The 23,569-nt window shown below is 35.0% G+C and overlaps 1 protein-coding gene across 1 annotated transcript in view; it reads right to left on the bottom strand.

The window, feature by feature from the left end:
• The window catches only part of LOC145692482 (uncharacterized), a 617,057-nt gene that overhangs the window by 32,391 nt on the left and 561,097 nt on the right, over positions 1-23,569 (bottom strand). The window lies entirely within an intron of this gene.

The raw sequence follows: 23,569 nt of genomic DNA, 5'->3' as shown, positions 1-23,569 counted from the left end.
GAAAAATTCCATTTTTGCTAAATTTATCTACAAAATTTCCCTAAATTAGGACAATTTCCCTTAAAATACGAACACTGAAATAACCAAGTTTTACCATCTTATGGTACCGTAGAAATGAATTGTAATGTCTTGGCCATAGTAATTTAGACGCCTGTAAAATAAAACGAACCTAGACCCCTTCGAATTCCCTGGGAGGCCGCGGTGGCTCAGTGGTAGGGCATTTACCCCTGGTGCATGGGGTCCCAGGCTCAAATCCTGCTCCCGCCAAATGAACCTTGTGGTGGACAAACACCGTTTGCGTGAGTTTCCTCGGGGTTCTCCCGTTTCCTATCACATTATTCACTCCACCATTTCATTCATTTCTCATCATCACCGTCTCCTTTACCGTAGCCGGCATAACCGTGTGACGTAAAAATCAAAAATTTCATTTGATTTTTCCCTACGAATTCCCTCTATGTCTGGTTCATTTTCCCTGGATTTCTTTCACAGACAGGAGTAAAGTGGAACGATAATATTTCTGAAGATATAATGTAATTTTGTTTCCTGTACAGTTAGGTCAAAAATATACCATACAGAAAAATACGGTAATTTCTAGTCGCAAATTTAATATATGATTTATAATTGTATTTAGAACTGTTAAAAAGACCGACATAGAAGTAAAGGCAACATATAACTTACAAATATACTATAAACATTAACCGTCTGGTTCACGCGGTTTGTTTCTTGTTTCATTGCCAATTTGAGTTTCCTTAAAGTAATACGAGCTTGCCAAGTTGGCTTCATTGAAGCCAAACAAACAGAGCCGGATTTAGCATTTTGGCGCCCTTAGGCCCAATAATTTTTTCCGCCCTCTAGTCTGGTTAAAGTTATTTTCCTAAAAACCTTTATTAAAAAATTAGATCAGGCTTATATGCTAATTGCTTAAACACCACTCCACGATGCAAATAGTTTAACTTTACCAACAATTATTTGTTCCAATGAACTTCAAAATCAGAATGCTTTATTAGCCTGATTTTTAAAAATCAATTCAAAACATATGTTAAGTTATGGCTATTTATTTTTATTTTGTAGATATTTTTTATTTTTTTTTCTCTCGGCCGTGCGCCCATAGGCCCGGGCCTACCGGGTCTATTGGGAAACCCGGCCCTTCAAACAAAGGGGGAATTCATGAAAAAATTATCGAAATCAGCAGGATAAAAGCGAGTATATTTGAAAAAGTTCTGCTTTTGTCTGGTAACATCTGATTCTTCTTGTCCTGGGACGTACGGAAGAATTTATTTCGGGAAGGATCATAACCTTTTCTCGGGGCACCAAATTCAATATGAGGACAAATTGTACTAACATTTGTCAAATCGTGTAAAAAAAAATTAGTAAAAATTTGCAAAAATGTCAAGATTTTGGGGAGTTCACACTCAAAGACGTAACTCGTGCGTACATTTCTGCCGAATTACTTTTTTTTTTTTCTATTTAACAAGAGAACCACCGCAGAACCTACAGCAAAGTTTCTGTAAAGGCCATATATGAACCAAGGGACCTATATGTCTACCATATGATGCTACTTTTTCAAAAGGCCGTCAGTCGATTATAGTGAGTTTTTCCCAATAAAATAAACCGGCGGGGCCCGAGAGAAGGTTTTCTGAAAACGGTCCAGTAAATTTAGTTTTATTGTTTTAAATTTCCTTTATATTTACGACTCATACAGAAAGTTTAATGTAAATCCCATGATACTTACGTGGCACTTAACTGTTTTAAAAATATTTTAATATTGCTCTTCTTAATGTAATGCATTTTGAATGAATTTTGTATTGTATGAATTTTGTATTGTTAATAAATCATAATTTCCAACCCTGTACTTACCAATCTCAGAACATTTTAACATTCTTAAACATTCTCTTTCCTTTATGAAATAATTATATGCATTTTCTGCATAATCTGAATACTTCTATTTAAGTATATATATATATATATATATATATATATATATATATATATATATATATATATATATATATATATATCGGGTGTTCTAAAAATAGTGCCCAGAGACCTCAGAGCACTTTTCTACAGATCAAAATATTGCACAATGTGGCCATATCGCATTGCAGATAAAGGAGCATACAGTTAATTTACCATCAAATAGTTATGTTGATTCTTTCCAGAGGGCAGTTAAGTCTATAGACTTTGACACTAGCATCATTTATTAGCGTAGGTACAAAATAAAAGAATGCACTTGCTAATAGAAAAGAAAATACTTACCAAGTAAAGCCAAATAGTTTCTACAAAAATATGTATTCTAGCTAAATCAGAGTAATTTTATTTTCTAATGAATCCCAAATAAAGAATTGTCTTAAAAAAGAAAATGAATCAGATCAAAAGACTTGCTAGATTCAAATAATAAATTCTGCTTCATTGCTTAGATTTTTTTATAAGGTCTCACCGCAGTCTCAATGAGATTTCAAAATATAGCCAGCCCTATACATAAATTTTTCACATTCGTTCTAAAATTACATAATATAGATATTGAAAATGAATACATTAATTATACAATTAGGTTGTAAGAGAAAAAATATAAAACGTAGAACACAGTGGGACTTGAACCACGTAAAAATATCTTAAATTTACAAAATAAATGTTAAAGAAACATGATTACGTGCGCTCGGCTACTAAGCCAACTGCAAAAGAGATGCTGTTACACTATATTTTATACAATCCATACAACTATCTTCAGCTTTCTTTATTCATTACTGTGTTTGAATAGCATAGCAAGCAATAGCAGTCACCAAAAATAAAATATTTTTGAAAGATAATTTAAACATATTTTATGTAATAACAGAATATTTGGCATTCCAAAATTCGAAGTGATGGAATGATTGTTGGTGTAGTTGAAACATTTTTAAAATTTAGTAAAATAAATGCATATAATTGTTATTTACATAACTTTACATTAAGTTGTGTCTAAAATCTAATTCCCATGAATTACAAGCTCATGCACTAAGAAAACAGGAAACATTTATTCTGGTGTACTTTTTGTGTAGGAATAACGTGTAATTTGTATTCTTAAGTGTAGGAAAGTAACACCAAATTTTCAAATTGTATTTATTTATTTATAGTTTCAAGAATAACAGGAAAGTATCATTTTTGTTTAATCATTACTTAAGTAGCATGGCGTGAAGTTTTATGAGCTGTCGTCTACTTTATAATATTTAATTTCATTTTTGTTTTTAATATCTTAATCCGTGCAGCTATACTTTTGGCGCTCCATTAAAGATAATTACTGAAAAAAAAATTTTTTTCACGAATTTCCTTCTTATTGTTCCCTAAAAGATTTGCGGTGGGCGACATGAAAATATCTCACTTAGCACAGATAAAATTCAAGGGGACCACCAGAAGTAATTGCTGAAAAATAATTCTTCTACGATTTACGTATGAATACGGCTTCCGAATGTATGACATAAAAATTATAGTGCAAAAATCAGAGGCGAATTTAGACTTATGCCGCTTAAGGGCTAGCGGCAACTTGCCGCCCCCTCATCAGTTACTTCTGAACCATCTTCTCTCTACTCGCACCTTCTTGCTCCCTTTCCTTCTCTTTACCTTATACTTGCGTAAATACGACACAAAAATGAAGAAGGGTGTGCTATATTCCGTCATCTGGCCGTAGAAAGGTACAAAATACAGAAGACACGAAACGAAAGAAACTAATATCAAAACAACTTTTGCAGGGGGGGGGGGTAAATGGTGTCAAACCAAGGTAGTAGTACTATACACGGAACTATACATTAGAACATAATAATAAGAAAAAAAAATAATGAAGACAGAGTTTTCTAGTAATACTCCCACTACTCAAAAGACTTGTCTCAAAGACTTTCGTTCCACCTATATTTCAGCTTCCTTGGATTGAATAGCAAAAATAGCTATGATCATAAAGAAAATCTGTAAGTTTTTTTAAAAAAAAAACAAAAAAAAAACAAAGTAATATCTTGTATGCCAAAATAAGATGTCTTCTTCCAAATGCAGCAAGAAGCAAATGTGCAATCAGAAACTTTGTTAGAATTGGTTCCATGTGCTAAATTCGATTTTTGGACAGTCTCTCCTGAACTAAATTCTTCTGCTTTTGCGATTAACCCTGCTACTACCGGATTTTTTTCATTACACTGAATACCGTTGGGGTCACTGGTGACCCCATTTCATTTATTAAAGAAACACAGCCTTCTTTGTTTATAAAAACATTTAATGGTTCCCAGTTTTACATTCTATCGTGTTTGTTTATACATTGTTATTAACTTAGCTTTTCTGGTCACGTAATATGCTTAATGTGTTGATAAATTGATAACATAGTGCAATTATATAAATTAAGTACAGGTATGCACATAGGGAAACTTAATAATTTGGATGATGACTAGTAGTATAGCTGAATTTTCCAGTCTAATTGCCTATTTTAGACATACAATTCGATTCTAAAACAGTTCTCTAAATTTTTGTTTACCTGCGAAGTGTTTTTTTTTTTTTTTTTTTTTTTTTTTTTTCAGGAAATTTTGATCTCCAAGAAACAAACTGCTTACAAAAGAACTTATACAAAATTACACTGTCGTTTTAGCCGTTGTCACATTTTACACAAAGAATAGCTGAGTGTTACTTATACACGTATGTTTCGTATCTTTTCATATGCCTTGCATAACATACAACCACGTTTTCGATATTTATTGGCTTCTGAAGATATACACGGGAACTCTGAACGCCGAAGTCGGTTTTGTGTAGTTAGAGACTTAGCTAGTTCAGGAAGAAATATTGTCCATCTGTAATTACTGCTGCTGTTCTATTCAGGATTGAGTGAAAACCAAATGATGAAAACGTTGAGAGCACTGAAGCTAATGGCGGAGGGGTCAGCGTCCTCAAAATGACACTAATTGTTCATCAATAGTAATGTTACCTGCTATATATGCGTCCTGTAACGTACTTCCACATGCGTCAAAAGCGCCTCTAATTGGAAATAATTTGTCCGAACTATGATTTTTGCCTCGTTGTTGAGTGTCATTGAACCAGAAACATCGAGATATCTGTGTAAATCTATTTGTCCACATTGATTTGTTGGAAATAGACCTGTTATCTTCTTTATTCCACAAATGTATAATACATTCATTGTGTGTTTTTCATACTTCCTCCAGTATAAGAAGCAATATGATACACTGAAGTTCACCCATATCAACATACGCTCATTTATATCCATATCTAATAGAGCATTCCTTGTTTGTCCATTTCAAAATAGTTTCAAGAATATTGGGTCTCGTAAAGTGCTCGAAAGGAGATTGGACCGTATCCACATTCCTGATACTATGACGTGTAAGCCCTGTTTCCAGTCTTGATAATATTGCGAAAAGGAGTCTTAGAGACTGAAACTGAGTCCTGAGAAGTCCTTAGTGGATTACTACTGAAGATTTATTGTCCATTCTCCGACTTCAAAAGAAAGTGTGGATTCATAAGATAAAAAGAAAGGGAAAATCAACATTGCAATAACATAAGATGACTAACAGAAATCAGGATCAAATTCAGAACAAGGATAGAAATGTGTTTATAATCGTAGTTGATCGTGCTCATTAGGAACAATTTTAGTGGATTATTCAGAAACATAACATTCAATAATATGCCGCGGTGGCTCATTGGTAGCACCTTCATCTCTGGTGCCTGAGATTCCTGGTTCAATCCCAGCTAGCGCCAAGTGTAATTTATGGTGAATAAACACAGTGTGCATGGGTTTTCTTGGGGTTTACACGTTTTCTTCCACTTTCTTCTATCAGCCATTTCATTTATTCTCATTATTGTCGTCAGCTTTAGCCTAGGTGGAATAACAGTGGACTCTTTTCCAATTCCTTTTTCTACAATATTGAATAAGGATGGGAAAAAGGAAATAACTAAAAGGGGAAAGTGAAAGAACAATTCTGAAATGTGTCTTTCATGAAACTTTAGAAAACTAATAGATCAGGACAAGAAATACAACAGATAATGCAAGGCTACGATTTCAACTAGGAGCTATTTCTCATTATTTTCAGGACACCGCTAGATCGAGAGGATAGCACACTTACCTTCGACCCAAGGCCGGGTTCTATTCCCGGTAGGAGTACAGTTGAAGGAAGAAATTGGTTCGGATTCCCCTTCACTCAGTACGCCTACGTCACCTTTAGTCTACACAGCATAATCGAGTGACTTTAAACTCAAAACAAAGCAAATCATTATTTTAGATTTTTATACTACATGAAAGTATAGCGCACTGTATTTTACCATTTCCATAAAATAATAAAATCAATTGACAACAATGATTGACAAAAATGCAAATGCAACAAAAGTAGAAGTCCATTAGAATATACCTACTTGTAAGTGCAGATGTTGAGGTATCATTTTTGCTTCTTTCAAGCATACAGTCATCTTCAGAATCTAGATGTGAATCTGAATCATATTCATGTATATTATTATAGTCGAAAATCTGATCTATTTCACAATCGTCACTAGAGGAAACATCATCACTTACAGGATCTTCTGGCGAAAAGTCAGAATCAGTGATTTCTTCATGCAATTTTTTTTTTCTACGTCTTCGCAAGATAGATTTTTTGATGCCATGGTGCTTCTCATAATTCAAGAAAACAATTGAAGAGTGATTTGTGTTAAATTTCACTCCGAATAATCAGTGACATGTATTAAAAAATACAAAAGTTGTTAATAATTGCTGGGGTCGTATATGACCCCAATGGTACTCGGTGCAGGAAGTAAAGAAACTTGCGCCCACATACACACAAAAAATATCACAATGTACCAAAGTGAAGTTCCAAAGCAAACATGAAAATCCAGTGTTTTTCATTTTTTAATGTAATATATTACGCGACTTACACGCTGTTAAACTTAGCTTGGGGTCATATAGGACCCCACGGTAGTAGGAAGGTTAAGATGAAATCCAAACCTCGTAATACTAAGGCACACGGGTTGGCTAGAGAACAGGTTGTGTATAAGTAGCTCCCTGAAGTTCATTTGCAACCAGAACTGTCACAGGTTGGAATATGCATTCCGTACCATATCACTGTAATTTTTGTTCAAACTAGTACAAGGGCATGCCTACGTTTTGTATGAGAATTAACTGCATTTTTCTATTGCTGAAGCAAACAAACTAAACTTTAATTAATGTGAAGTCAGAAATTTTAAATAACTACATTATCACGAATTGTTGGTAACAAAAGAACAGATGAGTAGCGATTTTTTGTTAAGTGTGTTGATTCATTGTGAGCTGTATGAATTGTTAAAATTACTGCAGGGAGCGGGCTATCTCAATCCTAGAGAACCTCCTTACATTCAAGAGACCTTGTACTGAATCTTCCGAATCCTAACACAATACACATGAATAAAACATTTAATATTAAAAATAACGTTTTTTGTTAGAGGTTTAAACATTAAGTACAAGAAACCATGTAACACTGATGAACAAAACGATATGTATCAAAACAAACTAATTGTCTAAATTAAGAAACAAACTTACCAGAAACACGAAAGAACTTTTATCACTTCTTTGAAATTTAACATATTTACAGTTTTTTCCCTTCTGGTGACAAATACACACAGGTTGTCACAATTAAAAGAACTTCTTTCGTAAAGCAGAATTTGAAAATGAGTCTATTACATCATCAAAGTCCAACGTTTTGGTTATTTCTGATTCGATACTTAAAACTGCAACATCCCTGAAACGTTTCTCAGTCATGGTAGATCTCGCGTAGCACTTTAACCTTTTCAAGACAGAAAATAATCTTTCCGCTGAGCAGTTAGACACAGGCATTGTCAAGAAAAGGTTTAGAGCTATATTAACGTAAGGGTAATACTTCCTGAAGTTCGTACTCATGCACAAGTTGAAAAAGTTTGAATATGGATTTTGGACATTCATCCAATTCTTTCAAAAACCAAAAAAGTTTAAACACTCGTTCTGTAATTGGTAGATCTTTATCGTAAAAAGCACATAACTTCTTGCTGTGTTGCACTAGTATGCTTTTGTCAAGGTCTTCCTTGTCACCACTAATTAAACATCCAAACAACGCTTGTTAGTGCTTATATTACTTCATCCCAATCTTCATTTAACGCCTTACAAGCATCATCTTTTGCAGACCAACGAGTATTTGACAAGGATTTTAGACTTAAGTTGTCTTCCTTGCCAAGACATGTCGTGAGTACTTCCCACCTTCTGGTAGAGCATGAGAAAAAAATATACAGGCTATTAAGAAGCATAAAAAAATCTCGACTTTCTTTACAACTACTGGCTAAATGCTCACCAACTAAATTCAGTGAATTAGCACTGCAAGGCACGTACATTGCTGTCGGCGTTGTCTCACGTATTCTGGCTTGTAGTCCAGTGTACAGACATGTTGGGGGCATTGCCATACGACTGTCCCCTGCAGTTTTTTTTTATGTCAATACCATATTTATCGAACACATGTGTAAAAGCACTGGAAAGTTCATCTGCTTCATGGTCCACATTAGGTAAAAAGCAGACAAATCTTTCTACAGGAATGCCATTCCCGGGAACGCATCTAATTATTACGACCAGTAATTGGTTTATGACTTGCTCCAGGGTGTTTTTATTGATAGACCAAAAAGCAGGATGAAACACAAAATCTTTCTCATACTTTTCTGACTCAATTTTGGAGTCCTGGAAATCCTGGCCTTTTATTTCTGTTGGATCATCTCGAGTCTCACCGTTAGCTGTAAATTCTACTGCACTTGGAGATTCTGTAATTGGGTGTAATTTGTTTCGGGGTAGTTCTAATTTTTGTCCAGATTTTTGCGTTTCCAGGTGGCTTTGCTATCAGATGACCCTTGCATTTTCCTCAGATTCTTACGAGATAATCGAAGCAATGAGGTATTTTCCTGGAAATGATGAGTTGTTAACGTTGGTAGAGTATGTTGTAGTCAGGGACGTACGCAGGAATTTATTTCGGGAAGGATCTAAAGCGTTTTGGGGATTCCAAATACAATTTGAGGCTAAATTATAGAACATTTCTAAAATTGCCCCTAAAAGTTGACTACATTTACAAAAAAGTCGGGATTTCGGGGGGGGACCCCACGACTCACCTCCTGCGTACGCCCCTGGTTGTAGTTTGGTTTCATTAGCTTGAGATAAAGCATCTAAACCTTATTACATTACGTAATAGATCCCATCTATCCTATAAAGTAAATCATTCTGCCTCTACTATATCTCCATTCAGGTCATTTAAAAAACAAAAACTAAAATTAAATTAATAATTTTCTTCACCTGTTGATTTATTTAAAATAGAACACTTATTCAGCACAAGAACGCACCTAATACGCGTTACAAAATGTAAACCGACGCTTTACACTTCATAACAAAACAAGATCAACTCGGGAATTAATGATGTACCTCCTAGTGATCTGAAAATGCTCAAATTAGCCAACTTTATCAAAATCAACCACTATTACCGTGCTAAAAATTTCAGTTTTGCTAACTCAGTACGAAACACTTACTACTTTAATACAATGGGGTGTCTCTATATCCCCTTTTCTACGGGCGGTACATGGTCTTCCACCTCCGTAGTTTGAACTACTTCATATTTTCAAAAAATTTTCCGCCCTTGAAATTTGGCCAAAATTTGCCACCCTGGGCTGTAGCCTCCCTAAATCCGCCACTGGCAAAAACACAAGCCAACATGTGCTAGGCGGGCACTAAAAAGCAAGAATGCTATCTATCCAGTCAGAGCAGGGCGAAGCTGGTCTGCCCGCGCTCAGACGCGTTAACAATGGTGGGTAACTCATAAGCGAGTTTAGTGAAAAGGAGTGGGCTTTGGCAATGATACTAGTTTCAATTGCACTTGTCATGGTTTCATACTAGTAACGCTCCACTTGTAAACATAAAATACAACTTCTGTACACTATGCAGAAATACACCGCCGAAGAAAAATAGCATCTAACAGGGTCACTTTTCATATGTACTCACTTGTTTTATCCTTCGGAAAGCACTTGTAATGATTTTACACTACTAACCCTAGTTATAAACCTAAAGTACAGCTGTATTACTTGGTATTTAATTCTGTCACCTGCAGAAATTTGTTCCTTATAAACATGTCTTTTCAGGTAAAGTATTCAATTTTGCCTGTAAATCTTCTAAAATGTGGTGCACCAAAACTACACCAGCACCGCTTAATTCATTCTAGAGTGTTATTATCTTGCTGCATGTTCAAATAATTGTACAGATAGGTATGCCATTCGCCCCGGAAAATCCGGGACCGTCACGGAATAGAGATCTGCGTCCCGAAAATATTTCTCGGGACACTTAAATGTCCCGGATTTCAGCGAAGAAGAAAGGAAGAGAAATTATAGTTTGCTTTTTTCAGAGGATTAAGAATATAATAATTCTCTTCAACTTCTGAGTATGACAATTCAAAAGTTGAATAAAAAAACTCGAATACATAAAACATGGATTTTATTAAGTTTACGATTTAACTACTTTGACATTGAACGAAGCATTCGTGTCATTGAGCCAGGGACTAAAGGTTTTACTGCTTAGTTTTATTGTTACCTTTAGTACTCTGTTTCAATCTTTATTGTCCTTCTGATATATGTCAATCAATAATCCCTGAATAATATTTTTAGTAATTTTCTGCTGACCATTCAAGAAGAAAAATAATTGTTTTAATTAATAAAACTGTACAGACAACAATGGGAAAATGTTAGAATATTTGTTTAAAAAAACATAAGCTTTTGAGGTGGGGAAAAACGGAACAGATCCTGAGAAATTAAAAAAAAAAAGTTTTTATCAGGGGGAGGGGATATATCATCTGCTTACCTTTGCTTAACTAGAGAAGAGAAGGTCTACTAAAATGACTAAAAATGTGATTACGTAATACTTGAACAACTCTATCTAATGGAAGAAAGTGAATTAGTATATAACACTTCTTTTCATTATAAGCATTTCAAAGATTCTCGTAATTTAGTAGCGTCTCAGATTTTAATTTTTGAAATATGTACAGATCAATAATTTAAGAAACTTGCAGCAACTGTACAATAATTATATATATAGTCTCTTTCATGGCTTGACGAGACTTATGGTCCTGTGCAGGGTTGAATCTGTAGGGTGTAGGTGCAAAGCGACGGTGAATATAAGCATAAACGAAGATGCTTTGGAAACTACAGAAGCTACTTATATTATAACTTAAAAACACTAATCTCTCTACTAAGGCCGGAAGTGTTAGTAATCTACTACCACTTCCGGTTTCAATATAATTGAAAAAATATATAGTGCCATATAACTAAATTCATTCAAGGGATGTATACGTAACACTGTTACTTGTTTATATGCATTGTCTATTAGATTACGATATTTTGTAGTTTCCCTTAGGTAAGTGCAATTCTAACTTTCTTTCCCAGTATGTGTCACAAAATGTTTAGCATTAATCCAGTAACTTGAGATAATTAGAGATCTACTGTAATTCAACCTATAAGACAGCTACAGTGTGAAAATTCAGAAATAACGGAAAAAGGAATTACATCCTCACTATACATAATCCAGCTAAATGCTGTCAAGCAGGATATTTGTTACAATGCATATCCTACTTGTATTTTATGGATACGGTCTGCGGGTTTTATTTATTTATTTACGGCCTTGGTGAGAAAGGAGATTGACGTCTTTCTTAACGTTTGTTACTATAATATCACCTCTTATTATGTCCAGTATGTTTCCCTTAGATAATTAATGTCTTATTAACTGATGTGTGCAAATGAATGTGTATTGAAGATATGATCATTCAATTCTTTTATAGATCCAACCTTTATTTTTAATTCTCATTTTGTTTTCAGTCTCACAATTCTCATTCTCAACATTTTAAGTTAACTTTGTCATATGTTAGGTGCGCGAGATAACTGACTCAATTCAGGGTTACGCGAAGTGAACTTGGTTATGGACAAGCACCCTGTACAAGGTTATCCTGTCCTTCCGCTTTCTTAATTCACATTTCGTTCATTATCATGATCGTCATAGCCTCTCTTAACTTCAGGGCATAATCCTGGAATACTAAACTGAAAAAGATATACGCAGATATATCATGTTTTTATCCTTCTGTATATAGGATACACAACAAGAAATTTGATGCTAACGGTTTATTACAAGTGGAATAGTTTCTGATTGTTGTTTATTACAAGTGTTTCTGAATGTTATAAAAGAAAATATATTTTTAAAATCAGTTTACATGACTGAAAAAACTATGGTACTGAACGAAACCTATAAACTTTCGTTGAGAATCACAGACTGCGGAAGGGCACTCCGCAGAGTTTCTGTGAGTTTCTCGTCACTCCAGAAAAACAGATCAAAAATAGGAAAATTGAAAATAAAAGAACTAAGACAAAAGAAAGAAAAGTAAATTCTAATCCAACGTAATTCCTAAATGGGGCATTCTGTGCACAATGGATTCAAATCCATTTTTGGTTAGTTTGGTGATATTTCATATTTAAGAACACTATATGATTCCCGTTTCAGTGCTTGAAAGATTCATATCCTTAACTTATATTGTTGAAAACTACTTACGTATATTTCTATATTGTTGAAAATAGTGCTCCTTTTTTCGTGTATACCAACTTTGTTATTTTTTCTCACCTTTGATAATTGAACTTGAACCTCTTGTGCTCTGAACGCCCTAAATGATAGTAGGAACCAACATTTTCTTAGGGTGACAAAAGGTATATAAAATTTGAGCTGAGATTTAAGTAGGGATGGAAAAATCCGAAATTATGATGCTGATGATGAAAAAACAGCAAAAATCATCTTCACTGTATTTTTTCTCAACGAAGTGGCGATACTTTTACTTGACAGATTGAACTATAATTTTTATGCTTCATATATCACAAACGATAGACGTTGAAAATGGCGTGGCGAGAATTAAGATCGGGGGTTAGAATCCTAGAATATCCCTAGTTACACCGTAATACTCTCATCCAAGAATGCACACTTTCCGCTGTGGAAAAAAGAAGAAACACGAAAAGAAACCATTAATTCAAAATACTTGAAATTGCAGTTTTAGGAGAACCAATTACCAGAGTTAACTGGAAAAGGATCCTCCTATAAGCCTGAGTGGTTTCCGTACTGTAGATTTCCGGTCTTGAACAGTTAAATAAAGGAACCCTACTGATTTCCAAAACCGGAGCTTCTGCATCGAAATATTTCTGAGGATTGGCATTTTTGGTCATGTTTCACAGACAGTACTATCCAGGCCGGTGGCCAGCCCAAAAATGTATGGTGGACCCAGTAGAACTTAGGGGGGGGGGGAGGCGACCCAACCATATTATAGTTCATAATCATATTATAGTTCATTTGCAAGCCTACCGTGAAAATTTTAGTGGAGCCAGTGAAAATTTAGGGGAGGGCAGCCCATCCTGACCCCCCGTGGTTACGGGCCTGGTACTATCCTGGTAATACTAATGTAGAAATGATAAAAAAAAACAAACAATGTCTTCTTCAATTGGATGTTTTCTTCAATTTCTAGTTATAGTTAACATTACAGTTATTTCGCTACTACAAGTATTTACAAGTGTATTGTTATGACGTTAAACAAGTTAGCAACACGAGACGTGCTTCTGTATCAATACGCTGCCTCAGTTGTGTAACACACACGCACACAAACATAAACAGAAATTACTCTAGTTGTATCCTCGTCGCCATAAGTGGCTTTACATCGCAGTGACGGGTATGTGACCGCGCAGTACTCCAAGGAAGGGATGGTTGTATAAGAATTTTTGATTAATATTGAAGAGTGTTTATCTTGACTAGGGAATTAACATAGGTATAGGGAGTAAAGACACAGATTTGAAGCATCAGTGCACGAAAAGATTCGTATTCTCAGTTTTTCTATTTATTGTTTTATATGTTAAGTTAAAGAACACAATATGTATCACGGATATCGCAGATCGTATAATTTTGTAAAATCGTGTCTGTAACCTAATGTCAAATCATTCATCTCCAGAAATGATGTAGAGACAAGAGAAAGAGATAAGACATCTGTAATATATGTATATGTGACTCAATAAGTAATTGTAGAAATTAGTTAAAGGACACGTCAGAGAGCGAAAGGGAGGTCTAGAAGTCTGAACATTTTTTTTAGAAACGTCCTAGATAGGTGAAAGTATAGTTAGAAATTGCAAAAGGTATCACGTAATTTATCTTTCTTTTCTTATATCCTAGTATACTTTTTCTTTCACATTCAAACATCTCTATTCAGAATTACGAGATAAAGGTGAAGAGAGAAACATTTCCATCTCAAGAATTATATCAGAAAAAAATCTTTTGACTTGGGCTAGATTCGAACTCGTAACCCTTGAATCCATGAGTCTGCGCACTACCGATTGACCTAACAATTGCTGTTGCAAAAGCCTGATTTCTACAACTAACGGTTGCTGAATGGTGTGTATTAACGAAATTGGCCGAGATAATAGCTTCATATAGCTATTGCAGTAACAATAATAATAATAAATATAATAATAATAAATATAATAATAATAATAATAATAATAATAATAATAATAATAATAATAATAATAATAATAATAATAAAGATGAACAGAATTTAAAAAGTCGCATTGTTAAAAGTTTGGTGTGCAAAGTTAGTCATAATATGAGATTTTATTAATTATATATAATAAATGGAAGCGTGGTTTATTCGTGCGTGCTACTCAAACTGCGCAACTGACTACCGTAGTCTCATAAGGGTTGTACGCGTATGGTACAGTAGCCTTGCGTCCTCCAACTGTGAAGAAAGATTCGGTTTGAACCTATGCGTGTCCTAAGAGGAAGGAGGAGATTCAAAGAAAGAAAAGTGGTTTAGAAATTATGCAAACGTAGAATATCTCACGAGGTGAGGTGATATAGAGTTCAGCGTGTCTTTCAGCTGTGACTCTATACAAGATATGCATCTACGACGTAACGTGGAACCCGAACCACACGATTCCTGCCGGGAATCGAAACCCGTATCACCTCTAGCTCTATCATGGAAGACACAGGGGCATGTAAAAATAATCGAAAATGAACGATATTAATGTTAAATCCATAGCTTTCGAGGTCCTAAAAATTACTAATTGAAAGATATGAGTGTCTATTCAATAGTTTTCGGGGTCTCTGGAGTGAATAATGACACTCCGGATACCATAAAAGCCTAAGTTTTTATTCTTCGCTAGCGGCAAGTTGATTCATTTGCTCCTGCTGGAAATGGATTCGTACTATTTCATTCCGATTCAAATATGTATTCAACTGGGAAAACTAATCTCAAATATATCTTTGAAATATAAACCTATTCTTCCCGTACAACGCCGGGTATTTCAATTAGCAAATAAATAATTTAAGAAACAATGAGTATATTTAATGGAAACAGACATATTTATTTTTGAATGTTGTATACGAATTGCTAATTCATACTTTATCTAGTAGAAAATGGAGCATCCCTTATATATTCTGAAGCAATAGGGAGAACTATTGGAGGTATATTTTATTTATCAACTGTCGAATTTAGTGTGGAATAATTTCAAATAATTTATTTGGAAACTATCGAGACGAGACTGAGACCGCTATTTGACGGTTGAAAGGAGACTAATACTGTAAATAGTCTCGTATTGTCTCCTTTTGATACCAGTCCTACTTCTGGGTTTGTTCTCTAGTAACTGGTTGCGTAGTGCACCTACAGTATATAAGACGTCGTATATTTAAATGTTTGAGAACTTACCCCACCTCCACTTGACGGATCTTTCTAACTAAAAGTACCAGACCGTTTATGTAATTTTGCGTTTAAGTACAGGTCCTATCCTTATGTCAATTATTTTCTTGCAACAGAGAATGAAAAATATAACAAGTTATAATGTTGATCGCTCATAATCTTGCATAGATAAAAGGCACTTTATAGAGTGTCGGACTCTGTGGCGTAAATACAGTAGTTATTGGCTTGGTAAGTTAATCACTGAACGCGTTTCCGTCATATCGTGCAATGACGTCACCTTTGACACATGCTCGGGACAGGACCACAGGAGGAGTAACGCCGTTGTTTGCTTACTCGCTTGCTGCTGTGCAGTGGTGCCCCCCTTATGTCCATAACGCACCCCCCAATTGTCTACCCGTAGGTGTTCTTCCATGAAAAAATCTTCTTTTCGATTAATTTTTACACTCACACAAACATATTTATAGAGATTTTTACCCCCCGAAATATTTCAATGACGCACTTTGCGTCATAGCCCCCCTTGTGGGCACCCCTGCTGCTGTGTATTCTCTTTGGAACCTGATGTGAAATTACTGATTTCTCCTTACTTTCAGCTGTTTTTGCTATTTCTAATTTAGATGTCTATTATATTAGTGGAATTTTATTCCATAATGGAAATATATTTTATTTCTTTTTAAATGTAAATAAAAGAAAAGTCTATTTGGAAAAGTTTCCCACAACTCTAGAGGTATTGTCTTGGTTGCGCTTTTCTTTTCTTTTCCTTTAGGGCCGCGATGGTTCAGTGACAGAACTTTCACCTCTAGTTCTTGGGGCCTGGGGTTCCATCCCAGCCCCTGTCAATTGAACTTTGTGGCGGACGAACACCGTGTGCGTGGGTTTCCTCGGGGTTCTCCCATTTCCTCCCACTGTCTTCATTTCATTCATTACTTATCATCACCGTCTCCTTTAGCCTAACCGGCACAACCGTGGGACGTAAAACTTCAAGATTTCATTTCATTTCTTCACACGAATGCAATCAAAACCTGACTCTGAGAGCGCAACAATGTTATCTTGTTCGAAGGGTCAGTGATTTTGTGTCGAAGGTAATGTCACGCGAAGAGACAGGCTGCGCGTGGGCTTACCTTGTCTTACGTTAGGCAACATTGCTCTTGGTCAAGTGGCCTATTGCTTATGCCTTTAGGTATTTGCCCTAAAGCTATACAGCAAGTTGTGTGCGTTCTGTTACTCCGTCCCTGCCCCTGGCTGTGTTTGCAAAAATATTATTTGCTTTTCAGGCATTGGGATAAGGGGTAAGACACCTTGCATAGCTTGGGACAATGGAAGGGAGTAACATATAAAGTGATCGAAAACGACAACCGATGTTAATGCAGAGTTCATAGTTTTGAGGTCGCTCAGATGATTAGGCGTAAAGCTATCAGCTATTTTCTGTTAGTGGTTTCTTCATATACGTCTACCAAGTTAACGAACCTTGACTTATCTGCGTACAGTAGTTGGTTAGTGTGTCCTCGATGGCTATTTTTACTTTTTCCATGATCATCCCATACCATACAGTATTTTTTTATGTTTTGAAAAAGATTGATTTTATCAATTCGTTAAACAACAATGTTTCTTTTTTCTAACCATGTTCCTTAGTATTATCCTCTTCATTCTAACTAATTTAAATATTTTCAATAATTCAGAATTTTGACTAAAAATGTTATAATGATCAAGATTTGTATAAGAAGAGGAGCCTTCATTTCTAATCATTGTCATAAACGGAAGGGAAAACTTATAAAAAATTGAAATAACTTAGTAGACATAGAAAATCGATAGAAATAATGAACACCAACTATTAGTTGACTGTTAGAAGTATAGTAGATATAGTTCTCAACCCAAGTAGAAGATGCACTCTTTGCTTCATGAAAATAATAAACTTTTTTGAAAAATAATTACAGAAAAGTAATTTGATGACATTTACTGAGCGAACGTAGATTACTGGTTAGTGTTGATGCTTGTAATTGAGAGTCTCCCGGTTCAAATTTCGATACGAGGCATCCTTACTAGTGATTTTGCAGTACCACTGGGCGAATACCGGGATACTTTTAATACATAAGCTTTGTCAAATTTTCTTGAAATCTTTGTTTTTATGTTAATATTTCAATGTGAAATGGCATTTTGCTGCATGGAAAATATTTTTAGTAAACACAATAAAGTAGATGAATGGTTAGTGTAAGGGACTCCTACTTGTATGGCTTAGGTTCAAATCCCGACTGTTCTTATTGATTTTTTTTGGCTACGCTCATATGTTGCGCTCCAGAAGTTCAATTTTGAATTAAATGTAGTCGCAGCTAGCTTAAACTGAAAATATTTTCAAAACTATTTGCTGTTACATGTTTTTGTTTTACTTGTGATGTTTCAACTTTGATATTAGATCTTAGAATCCTAATGTAACTCATTTCCCTACGTCATATCATGATGAATGTTTTCACAACAACGATAGTCGGGCGGTAATACAGAATTCCATTGTTACTGCAGGGCCGGATATTGAAGCCTTCGCAGGAGGCGCCAGGTGAACAGGGAGCCAAATTAGAAAAATGAATTTTGTTTTAAATGTAAATATTTATTTTAAAAATGTTATGATGAAAAATTTTCCTCATAGAGCTTCAAATAAATATTGTACAGACTGAGATACAGATAAAATACATCAAAAGGACAATAAAGTCGAATCTTTGCGTGGTTGGCTGTAAAAGACCCTTTACAAATGAAATCGGCTCGTACATCAATTGATGCCAATGCCACACTCACAAGTGATGCTAGTTTGAGGAAAATTTCCACGGCAGAGGATAGACCTTTTTAAATAGGGAAAAGGGATATTTTACGAATATGAGATAAAATGAAGGTAAATTTAGCTTTCCAATATATGTTGTATTAAGCACTATGACAGTAGAGCTAAAGACAGTGGTATTCTTTCCACAATCCCACCATATGCACAAAATACAAATATAACATACTCTTCATTCCTCCCTCAACAATCCTCCCGACACCTTGCTAGAGAATATCATTGCCAAATATGTCTTTAAAATTCGAATGGATCAACAAACGAAAGGAATTCAACCGCAAGTATTGTTTATAGATTGGGTGGCATTATCACAGTACAAAGAAATGTCTCCAAGGGTGTTCCTTCAGCTTGTCTTAAACAGTGTCTTCGCATAGTGTTTGGTTCAATGACCACAGTTAAGGGTTGAGAAAGATCACCGTAAATGAAATTCACATTATCAAAGATGAAGCAAGCATGGGCGCCCAAAAGGGGACGAGGGGGCCGGGCCCCATCTGGCTTACGACAAGTATAATATATGTATAATTTCTAAGATTTTCTTAATACAAATAAAAATACCAAACGTAATATACCAACCAGGGAGATGACCCCCCTAAAAAATTCTTCGTGCCCTCATGCAAGTAAGTAGGCTTTTCTTGTCCATTCGCCCAGGGAGTGGAGCGAATACTAAGAAAAGACGGGCGGTACAAATGGATATTTTAAAAATCATTTCTGAGGGAAATTTTAACTTAAGTTCCTAATTGCTCAAATCGCTGTCCACTGCTTAATGCTCACTTTGTTTAATATCTATTAGTTCATTTGTCATTCGTCAAGATTTTCATTTCTATCCTAAGTCGTTTCGTTTTTGTTTTATTTTTTAATTTATAATGATGTGTGCTTTCACTTTTTAATAGTAGTTTGTTTTTTCATGTAATAATAATGAGCAACGATATAAAACCAAGTGAGCATTTTATCGGAAAAGAAAGCTACAAAACATGAAAGAAGATAAGAGGCAACCGAAGGCTCTAAAAGGTTTCTTTCGCGTTTTGGACAAAATCATACAAATGTTGAGGTGGAGAGTTGTCAATACCAGTCACTGTTAACGAAGCATTTGCAGGTCGACCTTCTTTTGAAACTGTAAGGTTATTTTACCTGATTGCAGTAATTTAATTGTTGAATTAAAATGGAACGATACGGTCATTTCTGTTACGGGTCTGAATTAAATTTCATGTATTTCAAAATATATTTGAATATAATTAGTTTTCACGCGGCATATAAGTATATAACTTGAAAGGATATAATCGAAAGCGATGAAAGGTCATTTGGATGACAAGTATTTTTTTTCAGTACTCTCACTTTCAATCACAGCAGCATATACAGATGGTTGTTTTATTATAACAGTATAACAATAATTATTAATCCATTCCCTGTTATTAAATGTAGATGGAGCGATATTTTAAATTAGTAATAATTCTACTGCAAAGTAGAGTTTTGATTATTAGTTACTTGTGTTCAGCGATGCACTGACATAGGTGCTAGGGATGCGCACGAGACGAGTCGAGACAGGATTTTCCAGACAAAATTCGAGTCGAGACACGGTTCTTCCAATAGAGAAACATACATTTTTCGAGTCGAGACATCACTTTTACAACACATTTTCGAGACGAGACAGCTACACATCTTGTCTCGTGGGCATCCCTAATAGATGGGGTGTTCCTTTCAGAAAAAATCTTCCGGGGGGTACACTTAGTATTCAGATTGCCACTGCTGCTACTCTTTTATTTATTATTATATTACAGACGTATTATTTTGATCTCCTCCCGGGGGAAAGTGGCCCCCTAAAAATATGTGTGGACGAAACACTGCACAGGTAGTCTGAGAGTCTGGATCCCCAATTAGCACAATTTCAGGGGCAGATACACAAAATTATTTGTATTTATAGGCTATTCCGAAAAATCTTCGAACCCCAAAGAAAAATCTTGGGTGCATCTTTGCTTGTGTTTACATTGTGTTACTGCCTGATTTCGTACGTTTATGTTGGAAAGAAACATGAAAGAATTGAATTGTTCTATAGGCCTAAGGGGCCCTGAAAAGAATTTTTGCGAAGGAACCTGATTTTAAAGTTCTGCCACTGGATCGAGGACAAATTAAACATCAATTAAGACACACACTTTTGTCATTTGTTGTGTATTGAACTAGTTTAACTAAAATTAACAAAGAATTATTTGAAATCAAATATATCTCAAGAGCGATTGAATGGACTAGCTTTGATGGCCATTGAAAATTACATTCTGAATGAAATTTATATTGATGCAATAATAAGAGATTTTGCCAAATTGAAAGCCAGAAAAGTGTCTTTATAACATGAACTTTTCAGTAACAAAATAATAATAATAATAATAATAATAATAATAATAATAATAATAATAATAATAATAATAATAATAATAATAATAATAATAACCGAGAAATTAAGCTAATTATCATATTTGTATCACTAGAAAACACTATTTAAATATGCTTTTAATGAAGTGTAAGAGGATATCTCTTTGTTAAAATCAAACCTGTGATAATCTTAGACTTGAAGCTCATGAGATTTATTCTATTTCGACTTTTATGTTTCAACTGTATTTGTCAAAATACATCTTAGGTATACATTTTAGTTGTTTCCTGTGCTTATTTAATAAAATAAAATATATAAGTTATTAAAACAGGAACTTTGGTCAGGATTCATCCACAGTTAATTAGGTTTAATTTCGCTATTTTCCTTTAATACTCATTGGAAGACTGAATTATTATATATTGAAGAAATTTGTAATTGTAACAATTATCTGAAGAATTTTTGTCCATTACAGCATTCTATTCTTTTATTATCATTTAGGCGGGGGCAACTAAATATTGTTTATTTACACTTACAAAATGTCTACAACCGATCCTGTTACTGTTATATATATATATATATATATATATATATATATATATATAGAGAGAGAGAGAGAGAGAGAGAGAGAGAGAGAAAGTTTTGACTCAGAAAAAAGTACAGTTGAACGTACGATGCAACATGGGCTCCTGGAGGGTTTTCAAACGAATTAGGTATACGTATACATTACCATCTGAACAATTTAACCCTAAAAATGCTTTCGATCACTGAAATAAATTCCTGCCTACGCTCCTGTAAAGCAGTAAGAATTTTAGGGATTGATCATGGGGTAATGCCTCCCTGGAGCAACGACAGTTCCCCAGAAATCATACCTCTGATAGGTCCGGATATGACACCAGTATTTGTGAATTACCACTCCACACTCTAAGTGTATTGAAACTTAAGTGAAAGGAACTGTTCTGAAATCTTCACCGGTTCTCTCCTCTGAAACCGCATGCGAATGGGGCCAACCTTGGCCATATACCACATCTGGAATATTACCGTTTGTCAGAGATCCCGAAAAATATATATTCGACACAAATAAAGGATGTTTTCGATTTCATTTTATTTATTTATTTATTTATTTATTTGCCTGTCACCCTCCCACTCTGACCTCCATGCCAACCAAGGCTTAACTTGAACTTAAGCAACATCGACAGCGTCACTATTCATCTGCGACCACGAAAACTAATACAATAACGATTTCGATATTAATATTGTTCATATTGAGTACTTTTACATGCCACTTCCCCCCTTATTACGGATGGCTTCAGTGTCTCGCCCCCACAACTATGGAGTAATTTCAACAAACTTACGTATAGCTATAAACCACCATCTGTAAAATAAATGTGCGGGTGACCTTTTTGGGAAGGAATTCATTAGCTACTTTTCCAATATCAATGTGGTGGCTTTTTTCGCTTTCCATGCTAAAGATTGCCGAAGAGCTCAACTGCATTTGTACCACTGTCCTATGAATATAGATTTTAATGGCATTTACTTTACTGAGTGCTTGCTTAGGTGTTACAAGAAAAGTGAGATTCTGTTGTAAATGAGTAGGGGTCTAAACAAATACGGAAAACTATTAGCAATGACACTACTCGAAATGAGTTTTCGCAATATAATGGAACAGTATTTTATTCGAGTGTGAAGGAAATCATTGCATAAATTGACCCTTCCCCTCATTAGAAGTCTAAGCTAAAATACGTATCTAATAATTTTGAATTAGAAATATACGCATCGAGTTTCATATCCGGGTAATTCCACGGGATTATACACCAAAAGTGTATTTTCTAAACTTATGTGTTTCGCTTGCTTTTGTCACCCATATCTTCGATTGAGGTCTAGAATTATGAATGCTATATAATTTGCTGCAGTTTGAAAAGTACTGAACTGACAACAGTGCTGATTCAATATGGCCGCTCTGTGAGACAAGCTGAAAGGCATATCGACTGACATTTAATTGTCGATCATTCATTTTATTGAGAAGAGAAGAAAAGGTGTTTACAATTTTGAGTGCAGAGTACCGTATTGTGTACCACTACATATGCGAATGTTGTCTCATTTCAGCTGTTTAAGTAATATTTCATATTAGAAAACTGGTCTTGTGGTGTAGTGTGCGTCACGTAAAAAATACATTTTTTCCTGCTGAAAGTTAGTTATTGCATGTATCGGTTTAATACTTTCAATTTTCCTTCTTGATAGATAGAGCAACTATTTGCCATGATATTGATTTGGAAACTCAAATAAACACAGACTTACAATTACTGAAGTGTATGTAGTGTGCGTCACGGGTAGTGTGTGTCACGTTCAAGCATAGCGAAAACTGCTGCACAACGTAAAGCAGAGCACGGAGAGGCTCCGTACGTCCGGAAATAATGCCGAATTTTGAAGAAAAAAGACTCAAAAACAGAGAATTAGACGTGATAAAAAAAAAGAAATATATTACAATTGAAGAGAAGGAGCATATGCGAAAGAAGAGGGAAGGAATGAGACGATATCGCCAGAAGAAGAAATTAAGCACAGCTATTGATGCTATGTTAAATAAACAAGTACCAGTGCATCTTGACCTAACAAAGTGTTTTCATCTCGGTGTTCATATGGGAAAGCTATGGCTAAAGTTAAAAG

This window comes from Thermobia domestica, chromosome 8, assembly GCF_964235325.1.
Source record: "Thermobia domestica chromosome 8, izTheDome1.hap1.1, whole genome shotgun sequence".
NCBI lineage: Eukaryota > Metazoa > Arthropoda > Insecta > Zygentoma > Lepismatidae > Thermobia > Thermobia domestica.
Note: the sequence above shows the minus strand (reverse complement) of the source record. Positions and strands in the feature narration are given on the sequence as shown.